Below are 25,831 nucleotides of genomic sequence, written 5' to 3'. Positions count from 1 at the left end.
CATAATTACCTATGTTTTTAATTCAAAAAATATTAATAAAAATCATAAATCAATTAAAATTTATTCTAATAGTAATATGCGAAAATTATTTGAGAACAAGATATAATTTAGGGATTTTCTGTTAATCATAATATCATAGCCTCCCCACACTTGAGATGTACATCATCCCCAATGTACAAAGATAGATAATAAAAATATAAGCATAATATCATAAAAAAAGGGAAGAAGCGAAACTGCCCTGAATTTGGATGTAGTCCTTGGAATAGTGAAAGTGGGTTTATAGGCATTAGAAATGATGTGCAGTGGAACTAGGTAGAGGTGAAGGTGTTGGTAGAAGTTGGGTTCCACAATCACAGCGCCAAGCGAAGAGCTTATCATGGTAGTCGGTGTCGTGGTGGCTATGGTCGTGGTTGAGCAGGACATGGCAATCATGGATTATCTTTCCCCATAGGATTGTTTGTATATTCCTGAGTAGCACCAATCGACTGAACCTTTTGAAACTGCGATATCACCAGTAATGTTTTAGGGAGTTATATCGAAGGGGTTGTTATGGTTACTCATAAAGAAATAGCCATATAAACATGGAATTCAAAATATACTAATATAAGTCTTTTAGAACATGAAATTAAAATAAAAATAAAAACAAAAGGAAAAGAAAAAAAAAGTAAAATAAATGGACTCAAAAGTCCTTATCGGCATCTGGATGGTGAGGTGGTGGTGCTGCAGGTGAAATGTGGAAATGCTGGTCTGTTGTAGAGTCGCCTCTATACTGTCGAATCGTTGAATGCAATATTGCTCGAATCTAGTCAGGTGGTCAGAAATCTCTGTCAATGAAGCCGCTGTATGAACTAGTCTGTGACTCGGCAGTGGCTGAGAAGGTAGGTCATCATGAAATGAAAGGATATTGTCAGGAATATCCTTGGGGTCATCCTTATCGGTGGCTCGTGCTAGTCGGTATTAAGGAGGACCGAACCCACGATGATGCTTTATCATCTTCATGTGGAGCATACTGGAGATGCCCTGTGGGGACATCTGGCCAATGAGTGTGAGCGATGAGGACTGGGCCGGTGTATTCAGGAGCCCAAAGTGTCGAGCTAGATGAGTCAAGTAAGGGCCGATGCTGATGACTTCCTTTCGGTGTCGTTCGGTCTGATGGGAAAGGTAAGGGGGATGAAGTATGGGAGATCAAAAACATGCCCTTGCCTCATGCTCTATAAGAAATATGCGTCGTGAGTGTTAACGACGCTAGTGCTCTCTCGTCACCCTGTTAAGGTGTGAGCTAAAAGAGCGTGGAGATATCGTAATGCTAGAAATAGAGCCGATGCCTTGGAGCAGCTAGGGTCATGGATGCCCGTAGCAGGAATGAGGGCTACCCAACATGAGGAAGGTGCGTAATGAATGTGATGATGGAGATGGGGAAAATTATCTGCCTCCATAAATTCATCCGTATAAAGTCCCAAGGCAACTCTGAATTCTAGGACACTCAATTGACGCACTAGACCGCCAAGACAGAATTGGACTGTGCCTGGGTCATCGAACTCTGTCATAACCGTCTGTAACTAAAATGCTGAACAAAGTTCCAAAGTGAACTCTAGGTACGTCGGCTCAATAATGTCAAAGAAGCGGTCCCAAGGAGTGATAGTGAGGAGGACCCGAACTGAGTCAACTAGGTGAACCTGCTCTAATGCAGCCCAATCGATGCACCGGCCCACACCAAGGGGTCGGGCACGTGGAATCTGAAACAACTCCTCCTGAGATCCTGGTGGGAATTGGAGAAAAGGATGGCGTATCTTAGTGGTCACACTTGAGGATGTCGCTCCTAAGCCCTTTTGCTTTTTCGAAGCAGGGATGGTAGTTTTCTTGCCTTTTGTGTTTGTCATAGTATCCTGCGAAAGTAATCACATAATTCAATTAGACGAATCAACATAATAGTCAAACGAATAAGAAACAAGTATCAAGTGCAGCTTAATCAGGTAGACGAAATAAGTAGAATCTTAATACTTAGTAGAAAACTAAATAATTGGTTACTAAATAATTATATATAAAAATAAATGAGAACAGAACAAATGACCCTAAAATATATGCAGAACATTGCGAATGTCCAAAACTAACTTAAGCATAAAGTTATCAAGAAAAAGCTATAACTGAGTAAGGACCAACAATATCAGTAAAGAAATAGTAATAATAAGAATATATAAATCTAATAGAAATAAGATAGAATAGTAATAAAGAAATAATAATAATAATAATAATAATAATAATAATAATAATAATAATAGTAATAATAAAACAATTAAAATAATGTAAAGAAATTAGAGGTGCAAAAGAGGAAACCGATAGTGGTGGTCGGTGGTGGTCGTGACGGTTTATGGCTGCTAAACGGTGGGAGTCTAGTTGAGGGGATGGGTGGTTGTGTGAGTGAGGGAGGAGAGGAGGTCGTGGGCTGTGGGGGTGAACAAAGAGGGAGAAAGGGAAAGGAAGAAACAAAGAAGGGGGGAAAGGAGAGTGGGGGTGTCGGTTACAGGTGGCTTGTCGGAAAATGGTGGCCAGAGTAGGAAGGATGAATAGTGAAAGGGGGTGTGATGGGTGAATAGTGGGGTTTAAATAGGGACGGGGGAAAATTAGGGTTAGGATTTCAAATAAAAAGGGGGCTACGGTAGTGCAAGCCCCTTTTTAGACCACACGACTGTGGCCCATGATATTGTGTCTCGCTCCTAGCCCGTGTTTTTCGTGAAACTTTAAGTCATATCATCCACGGCCTGTGGCCGCCCCCATGTGTCCAGGCCGTGTAGCACACATAGCCGCATCGCATGACCATGTGCTCTCTTGTTCACTTCTCCTATGCCCTGTTTTGTAGTTAAGATTGCCCACGGCTTTTGAGCACGACTGTGGGATATGCCTGTTTTCCATTCTGACTTAAAATTTCAAAGTGTGTGCTCAGGTTCCCACATGGCCTCAGGCACGCCCTTATTTCATGACCGTGTGGGTTACACAGCCGCATCGCATGGTCATGGTGATTTATCGCATTTCGTGCCTTTTCTAATTTTTGGGAAATTGAAGTGCAGTTTCACCACGGTCTGAGACACCCCCGTATCCCATAGCCGTGTGGTTCGTACGGCGGTATTGCACGGCTGTGGCTAGTTATCGCAGCCCGTGTGTAATCCTGTCTTGGGAAAATATTTGTCCTATTTTAACATAGCCATGGACATGCCCGTGTGTCCAGGCCGTGTTCGCCACTGTTGAATGCCAATACTAAAGTTGTAATAGTTTACACGGCTCAAAGCATGCCCATGTATCCAACCCGTGGTGAGCTCACGTCCTAGGCCACGCCCGTGTGTCAGGCCTTGTGTGTCAAAAATACCTGTATTTAAACTTTGAAAAATGAATGAAAGAAAAAATAAACTTATTTAGTGGGGTTAGTGCCGGGTTGCCTCCCAAGGAGTGCTTATTTAAAGTCTAAGCTCGACTTTACCTTGTGGTATATTTAGGCAGGTTCGTGGAGTCGTAGCTCCTCTCCATTATCTTTAAAATCCTTACCATTATAAAGTTTAAGACGAAGTCCGTTTACCTTGAAAGTACCTTGGGTTGGATGACTTACCTCTACTGTGCCATATGGAAAAAACGGTTTAGACTACGAAAGGACCTGACCATCGTGATTTTATCTTCCCAGGAAACAATTTGAGCATTGAGTTGTATAGCAGGATAAGATCTCCACCTTCAAATTGCTTGTGTTGCTTTAAACGAGCATCATGGCGGCACTTCGTTGCTTCATTATGTAATCGCGAGTTCTCATACGCATTAGCTCGCCATTCATCTAACTTGTTCAGCTGCATCAATCTCTTCCCACCTACGAGATTGGGATCAAAGTTTAGGAATTTTATAGCCCAAAATGCTTTATGTTCTAGTTCAAATGGTAAATGACAACTTTTCCCATAAACAAGTCTGTAATGAGATGTTCCTATGGGGGTCTTAAAAGCAGTTCTATAGATCTATAAAGCATCATCTACTTTCATTGCCCAATCCTTTCTATTTGACTTTACAGTCTTTTTTAGTATACGTTTAAGCTCCCGGTTTGCGACTTCGACTTGTCCACTAGTTTGAGGATGGTAAGGGGTACCTGTTCTGTGGTAAATTCCATATTTCTTAAGGGTTTTATCAAATTGAGCATTACAGAAATGAGTAGCCCTATCACTGATAATTGCTCTAGGTGTTCCAAATCGAGGGAAAAGCTTCTTAAGGAACCTTACCACCACTCTAGCATTATTGGTAGGTAAAGCTTGGGCTTCCACCCATTTGGACATATAATCAACGGCTACTAAGATGTATTTATTCCCAAATGAGTTAGGGAATGGACCCATAAAATCAATACCCCATACATCAAATATTTCACATGAAAGTATGTACGTTTGAGGCATTTCGTTATGTTTAGAGATATTACCTGTTCGTTGGCATTTATCACAAGAAGTAACATACCTGTTGGCGTATTTGAATAGTGTAGGCCAATAAAAACCTAATTCGAGTATTTTATGTATGGTCCTAGTCCCACTGTAATGTCCTTCAGTCGATCCTGAGTGGCAATGTTTCAAGATTTTAATTGCTTCTGACTTTGTAACGCATCTTCTGTTGACTTGATCTTCACATATACGGAAAAGAAAAGGATCCTCCCAAAAATAGTTTTTAACATCAGTAAAGAATCGCTTCTAATCGCAGTGATTTGTAACAAGTAATAAATATTTATATTGAAAATCAAACCTAGACTAGCTATTATCACGACGAAAAAGAAAGCGCACCTATCGAACAATAGTATAGTAATGGCAAGACCGAGATGTCGTACCCAAGGGAACCAAAAGTACTAGTAATAACTATCTTTTTATTATCTAACCTAAGAATAAAAGGGTTTGTTTATTAAACTAATTATCTAAACTAATTAACTAATTTAATCAAAGTAAAGAGAAAGTTTGGAAAAAGACTTGAAGAAAAACAATTGATAAAGACGACACCCAAGGAGGAATCCACCTAGATTTCACTTGTTATTTGACTCTGAACCGGACGATTTATTCACTTGACTTGATCCGTGAGACTCCCTAACCTATGTTATTATCCTTATTCAAGACTAATATCGTCTAACCCTTAGATTGAAAAACCGAGACTTTTCTCTAATTAACACTCTAGGGTTGTATTTGCTCGATCTATGGACTCCCATATTAGGTTTCACCCTAATCCGGCAAAATCTCGTAACCCTATTTCTAGGCGCCCGATCAACTCTGCTTAATTATGCCAAATCTACTCTTAGGTAGGGTCTATTCCTCCTCTGCATAAGCACATCAAATTATGAATTAATACCCGAAATATTAACTCAAGCATTAAGAATACATAATTAAGAACAAATCAAGAACAAATCAAGTATTTATCATACAGTTTAGATAATAATAACAAGATCCATCATAAGTTTTATCCCCCTTAGGTATCTAAGGGGCTTAGTTCATAATAAAATAAAAGTACATCTCAAAAGTATAAAAATAGCAAAACATAAAGAAAACTCTAAAACCCCTGAAGGAATTCTAAGAGAGATCTTCAGTCTTGGAGTAGCTCCGGCTTTTGAGATGGATCGTCTGGCTTCCTTCAAGTAATTCCCGGCGTGTGGTTCTGTGTTCCAGAAAAGTTCTGGAGAGAGAGGCTGGCTTCTAGGTCATACTTAGGGTGTTTATGTAGGCTTTTGATTGGCTTTCTTACCCCCTAAGTATCCTTTTTCCGTGTAAAATACAACTCCTTGAAAAAGGGACAAGCCCGTATGCCACGGCCGTGTGACGTGGTTGCCAGGCCGTGTTTGATCCGTTAAATTTCCACGACCGTGTGGGCTCAATAGCCAGGCCGTGTGAGTCGTGTAAACCTTGGTCGACACCCTCGAAAGGCACGGGCGTGTGAGCTGCTCATGTGGCAAGGCTTAGGCCGTGTGGTCTTCTCGATTTGGTCTAATTTGTCCCTTTTTAGCTCATTTTTGGCTCCTTTTGACCCTTGGTGCTCTCCTGAGTACAAAACATGAAATAATCGGATTAAGAGCACCAAAATCCACAAATCTAATAGTAAACATCCATAAATATGCTAAGTAGTTGGGGTAAAAACATGTATAATTTGGCGTTTATCATCTTATTTTGCTGATATGTCAACCCTTTTGGTGTAACATTGTAGCTAAATAAATCGCAATGTCTGCAAACCAAGGTTCCTCAGAGTCAGATATAGCAAATAGTTGTTCTTCAAGGAATGAGTCATTTATCTCATGTTCATCAAGCTCCTTAAGATGTGGGTTTTCTAATCTGGATAGATGATCTGCTGCAAGATTTTTCGCTCCCTTCTTATCTTGAATTTCTAAATCGAATTCCTGCAACAATAATATCCATCTTATTAGTCGAGGTTTTGCATATGTTTTAGTAAGGAGGTATCGAAGAGCTGAATGGTCAGTGTAAACGACAACTTTAGATAATATTAAATATGGTCTAAATTTATCAAATGCAAAAACCACAGCCAACAATTCTTTCTCAGTCGTCATGTAATTTTCTTGTGCGGCTGTCAATGTCTTGCTAGCATAATAGATCGGTTGAAAATGCTTGTCTTTTCGCTGTCCAAGAACCGCACCTACTGCAAAATCACTCGCATCACATATTAGTTCAAAGGGTAAATTCCAATAAGGTGCAACTACAATTGGAGCACTAATTAATTAATCCTTAAGAGTATTAAATGCTTCTAAACATTCCTAATTGAAATGAAAAGGCATATCTTTTTCTAGTAAATTCGTTAAAGGCTTAGCAATTTTAGAAAAATCCTTGATATATCTTCTATAAAATCCAGCATGGCCTAAAAAACTTTGAATAGCCTTAACTGAACTAGGGAGAGATAATTTCTTAATAGTTTTAACTTTTGCTTTGTCAACCTCGATCCCTTTGCTAGAAATTTTGTGGTCTAACACAATCCCTTCACGAACCATGAACTTACATTTTTCCCAATTCAGTACAAGGTTCGTTTCCTCACATCTTATTAGAACTTGTTTTAAATTTTTAAGGCAAAGATGGAAGGAGTTATCGAATACCGAGAATTCATCCATCAATACCTCCATAATGTCTTCTACGAGTTCAGCAAAAATAGCCAACATGCATTGCTGAAAAGTAGCAAGGGCATTACATAATCCAAAAGGCATCCGTTGATAAGCAAACATACTGTATGGACATGTAAATGTAGTTTTATCTTGGTCCTCAGGAGCTATTGGGATTTGGAAGTAACCAGAGAGTCCATCTAGAAAACAATAATACATATGCCTAGATAATCTTTAAAACATCTGATCAATGAATGGTAAGGGAAAGTGATCTTCTCTTGTGGCATCGTTTAATTTACTATAGTCAATGCAAACTCTTCATCCCGTGACTGTTCGTGTTGGGATCAATTCATTCTTCTCATTATCCACAACAGCCATGCCTCCTTTCTTAGGGACAACCTGCGTAGGACTCACCTAAGAACTGTCAGAAATTGGATAAATAATTCCTGCATCTAGAAGTTTAATTACATCAGCTTTTACGACTTCTTTCATGTTAGGATTCAGTCGTCTTTGAGTTTGCACGCAAGGTTTATATTCATCTTCCATTAAAATTTTATGTGTGCAGAAAGAAGGACTGATCCCTCTAATGTCAAAAATCTTCCAGGCTATAGCTCTTTTATGCTCCTTCAACACTTGAAGTAACTCTTCCTTTTCGGTTGGATGTAAATTTGAAGCAATAATTACTGGTAATGTGGAGTTATTTCCAAGAAACACATATTTTAGATGATTTGGTAATTGCTTCAATTCCAATTTAGGAGGTTCTTCAACAGAGGGTTTTAATTTTAATTCCTTGTTTACCTCAATACCCTTATAGCTCTTCTATCTTAGTGAAGACTCATTAGAATTCAATTCGGCTTTTTCCTTACCTAACACAGAATCGTCGTCTTTTACCTCCTCTCCTCGAGCAATACATAGTTCTAAAGTGTCCTTATGAATGATTTCCTGTAAAGAATCTTGATTAGCATGATCAATAGAATCAATAAAATAACAGGAGTAATCTTGTTCTCTAGAAAGTCTCATGGCATCATAAATTTTAAAAATAATCTCTTCATCACCTACCTTAAGCACAAGTTTACCATCACCCACATCAATAACAACCCTAACAGTGGTTAAAAATGGGCGACCTAAAATTAAAGGCACCTCAACATCCTCATCCATGTCAAGCACAACAAAATCAACAGGGAATATTAACTTATCTACTTTTATGAGTACATCAATTCAATAGATCTATTAGCTAGTTGAATACTCATCCTAGTAGGTTTTGGTTCCCCAAGGCCAAGTTGCTTGAACATTTTGTAAGGCATCAAATTAATGCTAGCGCCTAAATCAACTAGTGCCTTTTCAACATTTAAACTACCAATTAAGCAGGGAATAGTAAAACTTCCAGGATCTTTCAGTTTGATTGGTAGTTTATTTTAGAGTATGGCCGAGCACTCCTCGTTGAGTTCTACTGTAGACAACTCTTCAAACTTTCTTTTATTTATTAAAAGCTCCTTCAAGAATTTTGCATATGTAGGCATCTGCGAGATAGCCTCAACAAAAGGTAAGTTAATATGCAAATGTTTAAAAGTTCAAGAAATTTACCAAATTGTGCATCCATGCGGACTTTCTTCAACTTTTCTGGATACGAGATTGGTGGTTTATATTCCCTCAGCACAGGTTTTTCACTTATTTCAGGTTTTGCCTCCTCATCCTCTTCCTATCAGCTTCTTGTGGCAACTTCTTTTTAGATTCAGCTAACACTTTCCCACTTCTTAGTGTAACTGCTTTCACATGCTCTTTTGGATTGGGTTCGGTGTTACTAGGCAGACTCTCTGGTGGTCTTTCTGAAATCATCTTAGCCAGCTGTCCTATTTGATTCTCGAGCCCTTGAATCGATGCTTGTTGATTTTTAAGTGTTGTTTCAGTGTTTTGAAAACTAGTTTTCGCTACTAAAATAAACTTTGTCATCATTTCTTCAAGGTTCGATTTTTTCTCTTGCTGGTAAGGTTCTTGTTGGAAGCCATGAGGGGGTGGTGGTCTCTGATTCCCTTGGCCTCCCCATGAGAAATTTGGGTGGTTCCTCCACCCTGTGTTGTAAGTGTTACTGTAAGGGTTATTTTGAGGACGAGGATTATTACTCATATAATTTATTTGCTCATTCTCCATGTTGGGGCCGTAGGGTAGGTATTCTGAATTGCTCGTTCCACCTCCACTTACATCGCACTGCATTACTAGATGTACCTGCATAGTACCAAATAAACCATCAATCTTTCTATTCAAAAGTTCTACCTGATTTGAAAGCATAGTAACCGAGTCAATGTTAAAAATGTCTGCTGCTTTTGTCGGCTTTGTCCTCATGACTTGCCACTGATAATTATTCAGTGACATCTCTTCTATGAACTCATAAGCCTCTTTAAGTGTCTTATTATTGATGGTTCCACCAGTAGCTGTATCGATCATTTGTCTAGGTGAGGGATTCAAACCGTTGTGGAAAGTTTGAACCTGTAGCCAAAGAGGTAACCCATGGTGAAGGCACCTTCTCAATAAATCCTTGTATCTCTCCTATGCATCATAAAGTGTTTCTAAATCCATCTGCACAAAAGAAGAAATATCATTCTTCAACTTTGTCATTTTAACCGGCGAAAAATATTTAAGCAAATTTTTTTTGGTCATTTGTTCCCAAATAGTGATTGACCCTCGTGGTAATGAATTCAACCACAATTTAACCTTATTCCATAATGAAAAGGGAAATAACTGAAGAAGAATGGCATCGTCAAAAATTCCATTGATCTTAAAGGTGTCGCAGAATTCCAGAAAATTTGCTAAATGAGTGTTTGGATCCTCGTCCTGCAAACCATCAAACTGAATAAACTGTTGTATCATTTGAATCGTGTTAGGTTTCAGTTCAAAATTATTTGCAGCAACAATAGGTCTAACTATACTCAATTCAGTTCCTGCTATATTGGGCTTAGCATAGTCGTACATAGCACGAGGAGTAGGATTCTGATTTACTGGATTTGCGGCAACCACAGGAGGCAGCAGATTATTTTAATTTTCAGCCATCTCCTCGGTGTTATTGGTATCGTCCTCGTGCTCTTCCTCTATATGTCGTAGACTTCGCCTTATCTCTCTATGATTTCTATGAGTTGTGCTTTCAATTTCGCTGTCAAAAAGTAAAGGTCCTAACGGGTTTCTTCTAGTCATAAACTATAAAAACATGCTACAAACAAATAAAAGAAAAATTAGTAATTAAAATAAAAACAAAATTAAATTGTAATAAAAATAAAAATAGCTAAAGTAATAAAAATTAAGTGCTCCCAATATCTTAGTCCCTGGCAACGGTGCCAAAAACTTGATGGTCGCTAAACTAACTAAAAATTCGACTAAGGCAAACGCACCTATCGAACAGTAGTATAGTTATGGTGAGACCGGAAATATCGTATCCACAAGGACTAAAAGTACTAGTAATTACTATCTTTTTATTATCAAGCCTAAGAATTAAAAGGATGTTTTTAAGCTAAGGTTAACTATCTAATTAGCTAAGAACACGACAGAGATTAAAGTTGGAAAATATTTTTGGAAAATCGATGGAGAAGACAATACCTAAGGAAGAATCCGCCTAGACTTCACTTATTACTTCTGAATTAGATGATTTATTCGCTTGACTTAATCCGTAAGAATCCTTAGCTTATGTTAATATCTCTCTCGAGATTAAAAATAACTGACTCTAGGTTGATTAATCGAAATCTGTTTCTAATTAAAACCTCTATTGTCGCATTAACTCGATCTATGGACTCCCTTATTAGATTTGACTCTAACCGGGCAGATTTATGTCATCCTATCTCTAGGATTGCATGCAACTCCACTTAATTATGGAAGACCTACTCTTAAACAGGGACTTTTGCTCCATTGAATAAGCACATCAAAACTTGAATTAATATCCTGGAATATTAAAGCAAGGATTAAAACTCATAATTAAGAATAAGAACAAGTATTTATCATATAATTAAAATAGTAATAAGATCTATCTTAGGTTTCATCTCCCTTAGGTATTTAGGGAGTATAGTTCATAACAATTAGGAAAAAAATCTCAAAATTGGGAAAACAGCAAAATATAAAGAAACCTAAAAAACTTTTAAGGGAATTGAATGGAGATCTTCAGGCTTGAAGTAGATCTTGCTTCTGAGCTGATTCCATTGGCTGTCTTCGAGTATTCTCTGCCTTTGACTCTCCGTGTCCCCTTTGATCCTCTTCTCTTGTGTTTAAATAGACTTTGGAATGCCCAAGATAGCCCAAAATTAGCCTTTTTCGAGTAGAATTAAAATAGGCCTCGACAGGGACAAGGCCGTGTGGCACGTCCGTGTGGTGGTGCTCAAGCCGTGTGCAATTCTAATATGGTTTTAAGTCGACATAGCCATTACACACGGGCGTGTGGTCTGACCGTGTGTCTAACACGGACGTGTGGATTACTCGTGTGGAAGTGTCTGGGCCGTGTGCAGTACTAAATTAAACCTATTTTTTCCGTTTTTGGCCTTTTTCTCGCACTTTTCTCTTTCCTATGCTCATCCGGATATAAAACATGAAATTAAAGGAGTAGGAGCATCAAATTCACTAAATCTTATGATAAATCATCCAAAAATATGCCAAGCATGGGATTAAAATATGTTACTGTCGAAACCATTTTCAAATCGAGTTTTGGAAAATGGGAATCGATTTAAAAAAACGAAAACGGGAGTCGCCACCAATCTTTTTAGGTGTGATTGGATCACCTTTAAAACATTTTGTTTTAAAATCATTAGTTTTGGTCCACGAAATAAAAGAACGGGTTCGAGAGTCGGTTATGTACGAGGAAGGATTAGCACCCTCGTAACGGCAAAAAATTGGTACCTAATTGATTATCAAATGTCTTTAATGTCGAAAATTTAAAAATTTTAAGATGTAATCCTTTTTTAAAATATTTTGATTTTTGAAAATTTGGGTTCACTTGTATCAAAGTATTGATACTAAGTTAGCCTTTTTAGAAATCCATATCTCGAAACGACAAAATGCTACATCCAGTAAGTTAGGACATATCGCTTTGCAGTTCCAAGACAGTCGCTTACATTTTGAAAACCTTTAAAAACTTAGAAGGGTACTTGACTATTCAAACTTAACGAGAAAAGTCGCAACCCAGTAAGTTAGGGTACTACTTTTTCGAAATTTCCAAACACCAAGCATTGCCTTTATTTTTTTTTTTGAAAACTTTGGGGCCTTATTTTTTTTAAAAAGATGCGTGAGGAATTGTATTGCACTATAAATCATACATAGTAACATATTATTGTAGTAAATAAATAATACGTGCATTTAAACAAAATGATGGCAAAGATATAAAGAATGTGCATTAGATTCATACATATAAAATAGTAAATATTAATAATATGCATACAAAGATATATATAGCATGTATTGAGAATGAATAAACAAAATATACAAACATACAAGGTAATAATTAAATAATGCACGATATATATAAGAAAGCAATAATTAAATAATGTATGACATACAAAAGAGCAATATAATATCATTGTATATGTTCATGAAATGTAATATCAAATAATAAATATAAAATAACGCATGATATATGCAATATTAAAAATGGAATAAATTATTGTCAACAAAGTATACACATAACACAAATAAAGACCTAAATTTTAATAATAATTTTAAAATAGTATTTGCTATATAATATATAAAATATAATAACAAAATATTTATAAGAGAATAATAATTATATAAAAATATATAAAATAAAAGTAGGTGAAAGGATTTATAAAATAATACATAACATAAAACATCATTTTAAAATAAAATAATACATAATTAATAATTTAATATATATAATATGAGTTTAAAATGTAATTTAATAATAATTTACAAATTTTAAATAATATATATACAATATAAACATAAATAATATAATTGGTAATATGTAATATACATAACATATATATAAAAATAATAAGTAATATAAAAATAATACATAATAAATATTGTATAATAAAATATATGGGAAATAATATAATAACTATAGCATAAAATAATGAAAGTTTATATGTAAAAATAATATGTAAAAATAAATATATAATATATGAAAAATATAATAATACATATAAAAATAATAATTTTGAGAAAATTAATATATAAATTATAATACATATAAAATAACACTTATAAAATAATCTTATAGAAGTAAAATTAAAATAAAACAAATAATAAAATATATATAGAGAGAGTAATAAAATAAATATAGGACTAAATTTGGAGTTTAGCAAAATTACGGGCAAATTTTGAAAGGAATAAAAACTGAAATAAGGCCCTACTTAAAACGCGCGCAAAATGAGAGGGACTCACTGAGCAAATTGCCCTATTTTCCAAAACGACGACGTTTTCCAGAATACAATTTAATAGCCATCGGGACTAAATTAAAATTAAAATAAAATAATAGGCCAAATCATAAATAGAGTAAAGCTTAATTGTAAACACAAAAAGGGAAGAAGGATCGATTGGGTAATTAACCCAATTCTCAAAAATGCGCGGATCCTTCCCGGGTAATCGGGTCAACGCGCGGATCCTACTTGTTTAAAACGACACCGTATGATCTAGGCTATATAAGCTACTTTTAAAGCTTAAAAACCATTTTTGTTACTCTGTTTTAAAAAACTAAAAAAAACTCTGCAAAGAGGAAGGGAAAGGTTCTCCGGCTTTGGCCTCCGGCCACCGGGCCGTATTCGTCCACGCGCCTCACGTGCTGCTATTCGCGGTGGTCTGAAGGTTTAAAAACCTTCGTCCTTCCACAGGTAACCTTTTTCCCTTTAGCTCCTTACTTGTATATGTTGGAATAATTCATATATGTTTAAAATAAAGCATGAGATGCGATTAAATCACCTGTTGAGACTGTTGGTAGTTTGGATAACTGTGGGTATTTTTTATTCCGTAAAAAAGAAGGGCCTTTACACTGTTTTGATTCGGGCTTTTATAGCGACTGTTACCATTACAAATTTGGTATGAAAATCTGTCCTGTTTCTTGCCTTGTTTTGCTGTCTTTGTTTCCTTTTGTTTGCAGGTAATCCACGAGAATCTCGCTCAATCACTGGAGTCTGCGCGCTGATGGAGCCAACGCCGGATTTTGGCATGTCTTGCGCGTTGATGGTGCCAACGCCGGATTTTGGCGTGTCTTGCGCGTCGATGGTGGCGCGATGTAACACCCCAAACCCGAGACCATTGCCGGTGTCGGACCCGAGGGGTTAACAAGCCAAGTTCACATGTTTTGCCCACCAATTTGACATTTCCTGTCAGGCTGGAAAACTGCGTCACTGTCACCTTAAAAATCATATCTCGAGTTTCAAAACTCGGAAACTGGTTTCGTAAATTTTCCCTAAATTTAGACTCATATATCCATCCATGGATTTATTTCTAGGATTTTTGGTCGGGCCAATTGGTACATTTTATTAGTTAAAGTTACCCATGTTACAGGGATCGACTGCTCTGACCTTCGCGCGGTATAACTTGAATATCTCTCTGTACAGGGCTTTAATGCTGGTGTCGTTTGTTTCTAATGAAACTAGACTCAAAATGGAATCTGTACATATAAGGTATATCTCCTAATTCTTTTTGTATAATTTATAGTGAATTTTTAAAGTTGCGACAGGGAACCCAGAAACCATTCTGGCCCTGTCTCACAATAGCTTTAATATCTCTTAACCTGTAACTCCTATGACCATTTCGTTTCTTCCATATGAAAATAGACTCATCAAGGTTCATTTACATAGCTTATTCACTATTTAATTCCATTCCTATGAATTTTGGTGATTTTTCACATTCATGCCACTGCAGCTGGCAGCATCTGTTTTAAGATAGGACTTACCTATTTGGTAGTCTCCATGAATCAACTAGTCTTGCCATACATAGGTTCATATATGATCATTTTAACCATGCAAATGGCTGATCATATGACCAACATTCCCATTTCCAAGCCATAGCCACATCATGACACCAAATATATACATACAACCCACAATTTGTCTAAGTTCATGCTTCCTTTTCGAGCCATTTTCGCATGGCCGTACATACTTACATTACAACATATTTAACAAACAAGAGGTAGTCCTATACATGCCATCTCAAGTTCAATCAAAAATTTATACCAAAATGGAGGCTTGATAGTGTGAATGACTTGACTTCAACGATCCCAAATCCAATTGCTTGACGAAATCTAAAAAAAGCGAGAGCCAAAGCAACGGGTAAGCATTCTTATGCTTAGTAAGTCTCAAGGAATATAATCAACTCTAATTACAGCAATACATTCACATAGCCAAATGCATCATTTCATTAATACACATTCTTACTTCACACTTCATCATTATATGATTTCACAAAATATCAATCAATTCAATAACTGAAATTTATTAGTCGATTGAGCGAATGTTGCTCAAACATGTCGACTTTCCAATGCACATATAACGTACCTTATCCTTTGGGCTTTTCGAGTGTACTAATTGAATTCATTACAGCAACCAACACTCACCTCCAGCCCAAGATTCTTGAATATAACCGGATATAATCACGTGCATAAATGCCTTGGTCTTAGCCCGGATAGAATGTTTCATACGAATGCCTTGGTCTTAGCCGGATGTAGCCACTAGCACAATTGCCTTCGGTCTTAACCCGGATATAATCTCCAGCATAATTGTCTTCGGATTTAGCCGGATATCATTCAATTTCCATGAACACATACATCAATTATCATTGGACATACATAATTCATTTTCGTTACTAAGGCTCAAACGCAATTATAGTCGCAAGCATATTCGCCTTCGGGACTTAGCCGGGTAGAATTCAAATACTCATGCATACATAATCAATAATCAATACACATCCATACTTTATTTCACACAATTCAAGTAGGGTCACTTCTTGAGGACTTACCTCGGATGTTGTCGAACGGCTTTTTCGGCTATTCGATCACTTTCTCCTTCCCTTGTCCGATTGTGGCCTCTAAGCTCTTGAGCTAATTCAAACAAATTCAATTTATTAAAACCTCATTGTGCTAGCTTTTGGCCGAATATGACAAGGAGTTTAAATGGTCATATGGCCACCCTTTAGCTTGAATACACAATGGTCATGCACATTTTATACTACATCAAGCAATTCAATACAATTTATTCGAGCATCAAGGAAATGCTAAGGCCTTCAATAGGCTACCCAAGGCCAAATATTCATGTACATGTTGAGGTCAATTTTGCACTTAATACCTCACAAAAACAGCATGCAATTTACTAATTAATGCTTTGCACATTGTGGCCCAAAACTTATAATATAGCATCAAGCACCTACATGTGTGCTAGGTCAATTGTGCTTGCAATTTCACAAGCATTCTTCCACATCTTCTTCTTTAAACCAATATATTCATCACTTAGTTCATAACCAAAACATAATGTGCAATCATATATATGCATATATGAGCATGGCCGAATTTTCAAGGTGTCCATAGCCATCCAAAACACAAATTTTAACTAACATGCAAGAAGCATGAATCATGCTCAAGAATGCATCATGGCGAATATGACAATCATGCTCCTTTTCAACTTCAATCATGATAAAACAAAGAGAAAACTCAAAATCTTACTCATGAGTAGAAAATCCATCATTGCATGCATCATCATCAAGCTTCACACTTAGCATGCAATGGCTTTATCACCATAACAACTTTGGCCAAATACCATTTCCATGGCATAACAAAGATTTGAGCCATGGCTAACATGCACATCAAGTTAGCAACCAAGACATGCATGAAACTCCTAACACAACCTCATACATACCTTAATCTTGATGCAAACTTAGCCAAATCTCCTTCTAGATCTCTTCCAAACCAAGCATGAAGCAAAAATCCTCCCCCTTTTTCCTTAGCATTTTCGGCCAAGAAGTGAAAATGGATGAGCAAAATTTTTCTTTTCTTTCCTTAGGACATTCGGCCAAGAGCTATGGTGAAAGATGAACATTTTTTTTCCTTTTTTTTCCATACTCTTATTTTATTATTTCTAACATGCACCACTAGCAAAACATGTTTAAGACATGTTTTCTTTTGCCCATATTCATCACCATGGCCGCCACTATAGTCAAATTTGGGGAATTTGACATGCAAGGACAACATTTCTAGTGTGCATCAATAGGCCACTTCCACATTTGCCTATCTCAATTCTAAATTTTCTCACACAAGTCCTTTCTAGTGAAATTCACCTTTATAACACTAAATCAATCATCAAAAAATGTCATACATGAATACTCACATATAATAGGCATCGAAATAAATTTTAAATTATTGTTATGCCTCGGTTTTGTGGTCCCGAAACCACATTCCGGCTAGGGTCTATTTTGGGCTGTCACACGCGATGTATGCTTGGTGGCGACGATTGAGATGGCCACATCGTTTGAAGTGCCCGAAGCCTCTAGAAACTCCTTGCGGCGCGAGGAGAGGGCTAGGGTTTCTAACCCTAGCTGAATGCTTCTAATTTTTGGGCCTCTGAGAATTTGGGTCAATTGGGCCATTTTAATTTTGGGCTAGGTAGTTTAATTGAGTCTTGGTCTGTAATGTAACGGGTTGGGTTGTAACAGTAGGCTTGCTAGTTTTTAACATTTGTAAAAGGACTATAAAGACTTTTGTTTTATTATTTTGGATATATTGGACTATGCCTTGGCTTCCAATGGGCCAGGCAAAATTGAGGTATTACAGCTGCCCCTCTTTGCTCATTGCTGTATAACAAGAATAGAGTAAAGATATAAAAGAACCAATTTTGCCCGGGCTCGCCAAGTTTTTGATTTCTTCGATCTGCTCATCGCCGGTTATAGAGATGCAAAATCTGCTTCTTCAATTCGTTTCTTGATAATACAAAGATGCTAAGTTAATCTTAGATTTGCTTCAGTGCGAATACGTGAAAGCCAAATATACTTATGTCTTCGATTTGTTCCTTGTGAGTATGAGGATGCCAAACCATTTTGAGTTTGCTCCCTGTTGAAGTGGAGATGCCTGACTTCGATTTGTTCTCTGACAATACAGAGACGACAAATCATCTTAGATTTGCTTTCGTAAACATGTGAAAGCCAAATCAGCTATGTCTTTGATTTGCTCCTTGTAAGCACAAGGATGGTAAACCATCTGGAGTCTGTTGGAGAACATCTGAGAGTCAAATCTACTATGTGCTTGACTTGTTTCTTGTAAACACAAGAATGTCAAATCATCTTGGATCTGGCTTCAGTATAAACATCTGAAGGTTAGATCTGCCATGTGTCTGAGAACATCTGAGAGTCAAATCTGCTATGTCCTCGATTTGTTCCTTGTAAACACAAGAATACCAAATCATCTTGGATCTGCTTCAATATAAACATCTGAAGTTTAGATCTGCTATATCTGAGAACGTCTGAGAGTCAAATCTGTTATGTCCTCGATTTGTTCCTTGTAAACATAAGAATACCAAATCATCTTGGATCTGCTTCAGTATAATCATCTAAAGTTTGGATCTGCTATATTTGAGAACATCTGAGAGTTAGATCTGCTATGTCCTCGATTTGTTTCTTGTAAACACAAGAATACCAAATCATCTTGGATTTGTTTCAGTATAAACATTTGAAAGCTAGATCTGCTATATTGCGGCTTATTACCCTGCTGTTTAGAGGACTAAAGCACGCTGTCTTTGATAACCTATAGAATGATTATGCCTGATCGAAGTGAGTCGAATGTTCCTAATTAAATGTGTTATGATGCAAAATGCTGTGAATATGACCCCTATCCTAAGCGTCACCATTCAAAATTTCATTCTTGCTCAGCCCGTAGATCTTCTTCCAATACTATAATCTACTGAGGATGTTTGTAAGAATTGAATCATTGGCTTTGTCTATTTTCCTTTTGGACTGGAAAAAAGGAATTCCTCAAGTTCTTTCATCCCTTACTTACGTGAATTTCTCGAACAATTGTCCTGTTTTAGTTTCTGGTGTTATTTAGAACTTTCAGAGTAATACGCAAAACTTCATTTGTGAACATATTTAGTTCATCTATCATTATTTCAATGCAACATACTTAAAGAATAGTGAAAGACGAATAAATTTTAAGAATAAATAGATTTGAATGAATTATCAAAAGGATACAAAAGGGAAATTAGCCATGAAAGCTTATCTTTAAGAAGAAATAGAATCTAAAGATAGCACATGAAAGAGAAGTTAGATGCCTTAGATGTCACTGCTTGAGTCCTTATACATCAACTTCATGAAGGCATGTGTTTAGAAGATTCAAAGTATTCTGTCGATGCCCCAGTATGCGACATTCTTCGCTCTTCGTTGAATAGCAAGATTACCGTATACCTTTCAATATTTGAGCTGCCCTTTCGGGTTTTCAACTAAAAACCCCTTTGGTCACAAGGCGCCCTTTGCGGGTTTTCACCTTAGCCTCTCCATTTTTTTTTGAAACATCTCAAGGCGCCCTTTGCGGGTTTTCACCTTGGACTCTCCCTTCTTAGACAAAGTATCTTTTAACTGAGTCTGAATTCACTGGATTGGGTAAACTTTTCCCATCCATTTCCATTAAGATCAATGCACCACCGAAGAAAGCTTTCTTCACGACATACGGCCCTTCCCAATTCGGCATCCATTTTCCCCTAAGGAAGAATCTTTTTCAGCACAAGGTCTCCCTCATGAAACTCCCTTGGTCGAACTTTCTTGTCATAAGCCCGCATCATTCGCTTCTGATACATCGACCATGACGAATGGCTCTTAGCCTTTTTCTTCAATCAAGTTCAATGATCATATCGGATCGAACCCATTCAGCTTCATCTAACTTTTCCTCCATCAAAATTCGAAGAGAAGGTATTTCTACTTCAATAGGTAACACTGCTTCCATCCTATAAACTAGCGAGAACGGAGTTGCCCCAGTAGAAGTTCTGACAAATGTCCGATAGGCGAGGAGTGCAAACGGTAATTTCTCATGCCAGTCCTTATAAGTCTCAGTCATCTTTCCCACTATTTTCTTAATGTTCTTATTGGCATCTTCCACTGCCCCATTCATTTTTGGACGATAGGGTGAAGAGTTGTGATGCTTGATCTTGAACTGGTCACAAACCTCTGCTATCATTTTGTTGTTCAAATTCAATGCATTATCGGATATGATCCTCTCAGGCATTCCATACCGACAAATGATCTCCTTATACAAAAATTGGCTTACAGCTGACTTAATAACATTTGCGTAAGAAGCAACCTCTACCCATTTTGTAAAGTAGTCAATCACCACGAAGATGAACTGATGTCCATTTGAAGCTTTCAGTGAGATTGGTCCGATGACATCCATGCCCTACATGGAAAATGGCCATGGAGAAGTCATGACATGTAAAGGTGAAGGCGGTACATGAATTGTGTCCCTATAAATCTGACACTTATGGCATTTTTTGGCATAGTTGATGCAGTCTCCTTCCATAGTGGCCCAGTAATAACCAAACCTCATGATTTGCCTTGCCATCGTGAACCCGTTTGCATGGGTACTACATATACCTTCATGAACCTCTTCTAGAATTAGCCTGGCTTCCACAACATTGACACATCTCAAAAGTATTTGGCCTTTCCTTCTCTTGTACAGGACATTCCCCTCCAAGACTTAGTCACAAGCTATCCTTCTCAAAGTTCGTTTATCATTTTCGGTTGTCTGTTCTAGATATTTACGATATCTTACATATCGCAATATATCCTGATACCAAGGATTATCATCCTTTTCTTCCTCTTGAAGGTTACAACAGCTAGCTGGAGTTTTATAGACACTCATTTGAATTGGTCTCATCTCTTCCTCTTTATTTGCCTTAATCATTGAGGCCAAAGTTGCTAGAGCATCTGCCATCTGATTTTCGTCTCGCGGGAGATAATTAAAGGTGATATTCTCAAACTCCTCAAGCAACCCCAAAACTACCTTTCGATAATTGATCAATTCAGGGTCACTTGTCTCCCATTTACCTCTAAGCTGATGAATTACCAACGCCGGATCTCCATATACTTCTAGGGCTCTTATACCTCGCTCTATGGCTGCTTGAAGTCCCATGATGCATGCTTCATACTCAGCCATATTATTTGTGCAATCAAAGTCTAACCTACACGTGAATGGGTAATGATCGCCATTAGGGGATACCAAGACTGCCCCAATTCCATTCCCAACTGTATTAGAAGCCCCATCAAAATTGAGCTTCCGTAGAGAATTTTCAGTCATTGCTATACACATTAATTCCTCATTTTTGAAAATCAAAGTTCAATGGCTCATAATCCTCTAGAGCTCGACTAGCCAAGAAATCAGCTACCGCACTTCCTTTTATAGCCTTCTGACTTACGTAGACTATATCAAACTCTGAAAGCAAAATTTGCCATCTCGCCAATCTTCCATTTAAAGCCGTTGACTCATCATGTATTTCAATGGATCCAATTTTGAGATGAGCCAAGTGGTATGGTATAACATGTATTGTCTTAATATTCGGGTGGTCCAGATTAGCGCACAACGCAACTTTTCAATTGGTGAATATCTCATTTCATAGTCAGTGAATTTTTTACTGAGATAATAAATTGCCTTCTCCCTTTTCCCCGACTCGTCATGTTGGCCAAGCACACATCCCATAGAGTTACTGAACACTGATAAATACAGTATTAATGGTTTATCCGGGCTAGGTGGAGATAACACTGGAGCATTCAACAAATACTGCTTGACTTTCTCAAAAGCATTCTGGCATTCTTCATCCCAAGTACCTTAATTGTGCTTTCTGAAGAGGTGAAAAATAGGATCACATTTCTCAGTCAATTGTGAAATGAACCGAGCGATGTAATTTAACCTTCCTAGGAATCCTTGAACTTCCTTCTGAGTACGTGGCAGAGGCAACTCTTGTATGGTTTTGACCTTGTTTGAGTCAACTTTAATTCCTTTTTTACTGACTACAAAGCCTAATAACTTTCCCGATCTGACCCCAAAGGCGCATTTTGCTGGATTGAGCTTTAACTGAAATTTTCTCAATCTTAAAAACAATATTCTTAAGACCTTAATGTGTTCTTTTTCTTTTCGCGACTTGGCGATCATATCATCAACGTATACCTCGATATCCTTATGCATTATGTCGTGGAATAAGTTTACCATAGCTCGTTGGTATGTTGCCCCTGCGTTCTTTAATCCAAATGGCATTACTTTGTAGTAAAAGGTGCCCCATAAGGTTATGAAGGTAGTCTTATCCATGTCTTCTGGATGCATCTTTATCTGATTGTATCCTGAGAAACCATCCATGAAAGAGAACAACAAATATCCTGCTGTGTTGTCTACTAAAGTGTCAATGTGTAGCAAAGGAAAATTATCCTTTGGGCTTGCTTTGTTCAGATCTCTGTAATCAACACACATTCGTACCTTCCCATCCTTTTTAGGAACGGGCACAATGTTAGCTACCCATTCGGAGTACTTCACTTCTTGCAAGAATCCTGCGTCAAACTGCTTCTTGACTTCATCCTTTATTTTCAGAACAATATCTGGACGCATTCTCCGTAACTTCTGTTGGACTGGTTTGCAATCTTGTCTTATCGGAAGACGATGTACTACAATGTCAGTACTCAATCCAGGCATATCTTGATATGACCAGGCGAAGATATCCTTGAACTCTCTAAGCAACTCAACCAGACCATGCCTTGTGTCCTGGCCAATTAGGGTTCCGATTTTCAACTCCTTCCCTTCCTCTAGGGCTATATTCTCTATTGCCTCTTTCTCATGTGGCATGATTTGTTTCTCCTCCTACTTAACTATTATTAACAGATCGAGAGATACATCACAATCTTGAGCATTTTCAAAATCCTGAGGTTCCTCTAAACACATGTCCTGCTCGCTAGAGAAATTAGGAGCTGTAGTATCAGCGCTCATATCATTGATATCTAGGGACCTGTGGGGGTATGAAAGAATATACAAAGAATGAATGATTCGAAGAATGATTGTTTATGTGCTATGAATAAAAGAATAAGAATTGCTAGAATCTGAAGGAATATTGGTTGATAAAAATGAAACCATACTCGTTTAAATTGATAAAAGTTATGTTTTATTTAAATAATTATTTATGAACATAAGCCTATTTCACAAATATAATCTTACTACTCCTAGGCCCTAGAGTAACAGACATGTTTTGGGAATTACTCTGAAAAATTCCTAAAGACTACAGGAAGGTCTTCCACAGTCTAATTATTCAGAGAGCTCCCCGACTCGTAAGGGCGAATACCCTCGAGGCTTCCTTGCTCCGATCCCTCATTGTGTACAGCATTAACTTGATGACTTTCCTTTATCAGTAGTCCTCCTGATTTAAAGGATTTGGATATAGGTGGGAATGTCATCGGTTCCTACTCGACATCTCTTCCATTCAAACGCGCCTTTCTTCTCGCTTGGTGCTTCTCTATTTCCTGTCTCTTGTGCTTGTGGTCTGGCTTGAAGCCCAAGCCAAAGCGGTCTTTTTTCTCAATCAGTTTTGGGATTTGAACCCCTCCTTGCAACTGTCTTCCTAGCCCTTTTCCCAGCAATGCTCCTTTCCCCATCATCATTTGTAGGGCTATCCTCGTGGCTCCAGACATTTTGGGTACCTGTACTTCGCTTCCTTCCAAAATGAAGGTGGCATTAATGAATTCTAAAGAGTGGAAAGAACATTCAATGGTCTCTTCATTTGCCTCAACATAAGGGGCCTTGCTGGTAACCGCCGCTATGATGTCCTCTTCCGCATTGATGGTTATTAAGCGACCATCTTTCACTAACTTCAATTTTTGGTGCAATGAAGAGGGCACCGCTCCTGCCGAGTGTATCCATGGTCTCCCCAATAAACAATTGTAGGAGGGCTTAATATCCATCACTAGGAAATCAACTTTATACGTATTCGGCCCAATCTCCAGAGGGATGTCAATTCTTCCCATTACTTTTCTTTCAGTTCCATCAAAGGCTCTTACCAAATTATGACACGTTTTCATATGCGAACTGTCAATGGGCAATCTGTTCAAGGTGGATAGTGGCGGGACGTTCAAAACAGACCCATTATCCACGAGTACACTTGGAAGTGTATATCTTTTGCACCGAGTAGTGATGTGTAGGGCTTTGGTTGACCCTATGCCCCCAGGTGGAATTTCATCATCATTAAAATAAATGAAATTGTCAGCACTGATGTTGTTTACCAACCGGTCCAACTTATTGACAAATATGTCGTGGGTGACATATGTCTCGTTAGGTACCTTCAACAATGCCTCCCGATGCACCTCAAAACTTAGAAGCAAGGCTAATACTGATATGCGCGCTGGTTACTTACGCAACTGCTCGACCATACTATATTCACTATGCTTAAGGAACTTCAGAAATTCCTTAGCTTCTTCCTCTCTTACCAGTTCATTGATGGGTATTTCAGTCTTGTTCTCTGATATCCCCCTCATCATAATATTTCCCACTTCTTGTAAAGGAACCTTCATTCTGCACATCCTTAGATGCACTGGCTATACTCTCTTCTTTGGGTACTGTTACACTACAGTCGTAACTCCATGGCACCCTCTTGTCATCTTTGTAGGGGAAAGGCGTGGGTTTATGGATGACCACTTTGGGTCTGTTTTGCGCCCCCACTTCATTATTCCCTGGAAAGGAAATAATAATTCTTGGCAGATCTTCTAATGCACTTATTTCTCTTTCATAAGAGCTACATTCAAAATTTTGTAGCTCTTTATTATCAATGAGCCTTGTACCAAGGCTTTGAATTCCTCACAATTTTGGGTTTCATGACCCTCCCTTCCATGGAACTCACAGTAGTCCCCCACTTCTTCTATTCCTTCCTCAGAGGTTATTATCCCTCTCTTCGCCATCACATTCCAAATTATTCTCAAAGGCATCTTTACTTCAGCGACACTTTCCTTCATCCTTTTTTCACTAGCCTCACTAATGTCATTCACTCCTTGATGGTTATGGTTTAGCAAAGGGTTCTCAGTATTTGGGGTACTCTCAAATTTCAAAACCCCATTCTTGATCAACCTCTCTACAGCTTTCTTGAATCCAATAAAATTCTCAATTGAGTGCCCCGATATTCCAGCATGATACTCACATCTGGCATTCGCATCGTACCATTTAGGATATGGAGGCTGTAATGGTTTCAAGTGGAAAGGGGCTATAGCATACGCATCATATAAGTTTTGATAAAGCTCCCGATATGTCACAGGTATAGATGTAAATTGCATCCTCTCATGCCTAGTGCTAGATTCCTGCTTTTGAGAGCCCTGTTGCCCAACTGGGGCTACTTTGGGCTGACTAACCGTGACTGCTTTCAAATTGAAACTGCTTGTATTGTTCACCTCATTGTCTTTTCTTCTTGGGGCCGATCTTTTGGCCACTTCCCCCTCAATTTTACCGCCCCTTATGGCATTCTCAATCATCTCCTTTGCCATAACAATATCCGCGAAAATTTTCGTGGTGCTTCTAATCATGTGAGTGATGAACGACGCTTTCAAAGTGTTGATAAATAACATGGTAGTCTCCTTTTCTAACAAGGGTGGTTGTACTTGCATTGCCACCTCCCTCCATCGTTGTACATGTTGCCTAAAACTTTTATTATGCTTTTTCTCCATATTCTGAAGTGTGATCCTGTCCGGCGTTATATCAGTCACATGGTTGTACTGTTGCATGAAGGCTTGTGCAAGATCCCTCCACAAATTTATGCTAGCCTGGCTCAG

The 25,831-nt window shown here is 37.9% G+C and overlaps 1 non-coding gene across 1 annotated transcript; it reads left to right on the top strand.

Moving 5' to 3' along the window:
- Positions 1 to 9,587: 9,587 nt before the first annotated feature.
- On the top strand, positions 9,588 to 9,694 carry LOC128283020 (small nucleolar RNA R71). The gene has a single exon (XR_008273365.1). It is a non-coding gene; the product is annotated as a small nucleolar RNA R71 (small nucleolar RNA).
- The last annotated feature ends 16,137 nt before the right edge of the window (positions 9,695 to 25,831 follow it).

Source organism: Gossypium arboreum, chromosome 10 (genome assembly GCF_025698485.1).
Source record: "Gossypium arboreum isolate Shixiya-1 chromosome 10, ASM2569848v2, whole genome shotgun sequence".
Lineage (NCBI taxonomy): Eukaryota > Viridiplantae > Streptophyta > Magnoliopsida > Malvales > Malvaceae > Gossypium > Gossypium arboreum.
The sequence above is the reverse complement of the archived record's forward strand: the minus strand, read 5'-3'. Positions and strand labels throughout refer to the sequence as shown.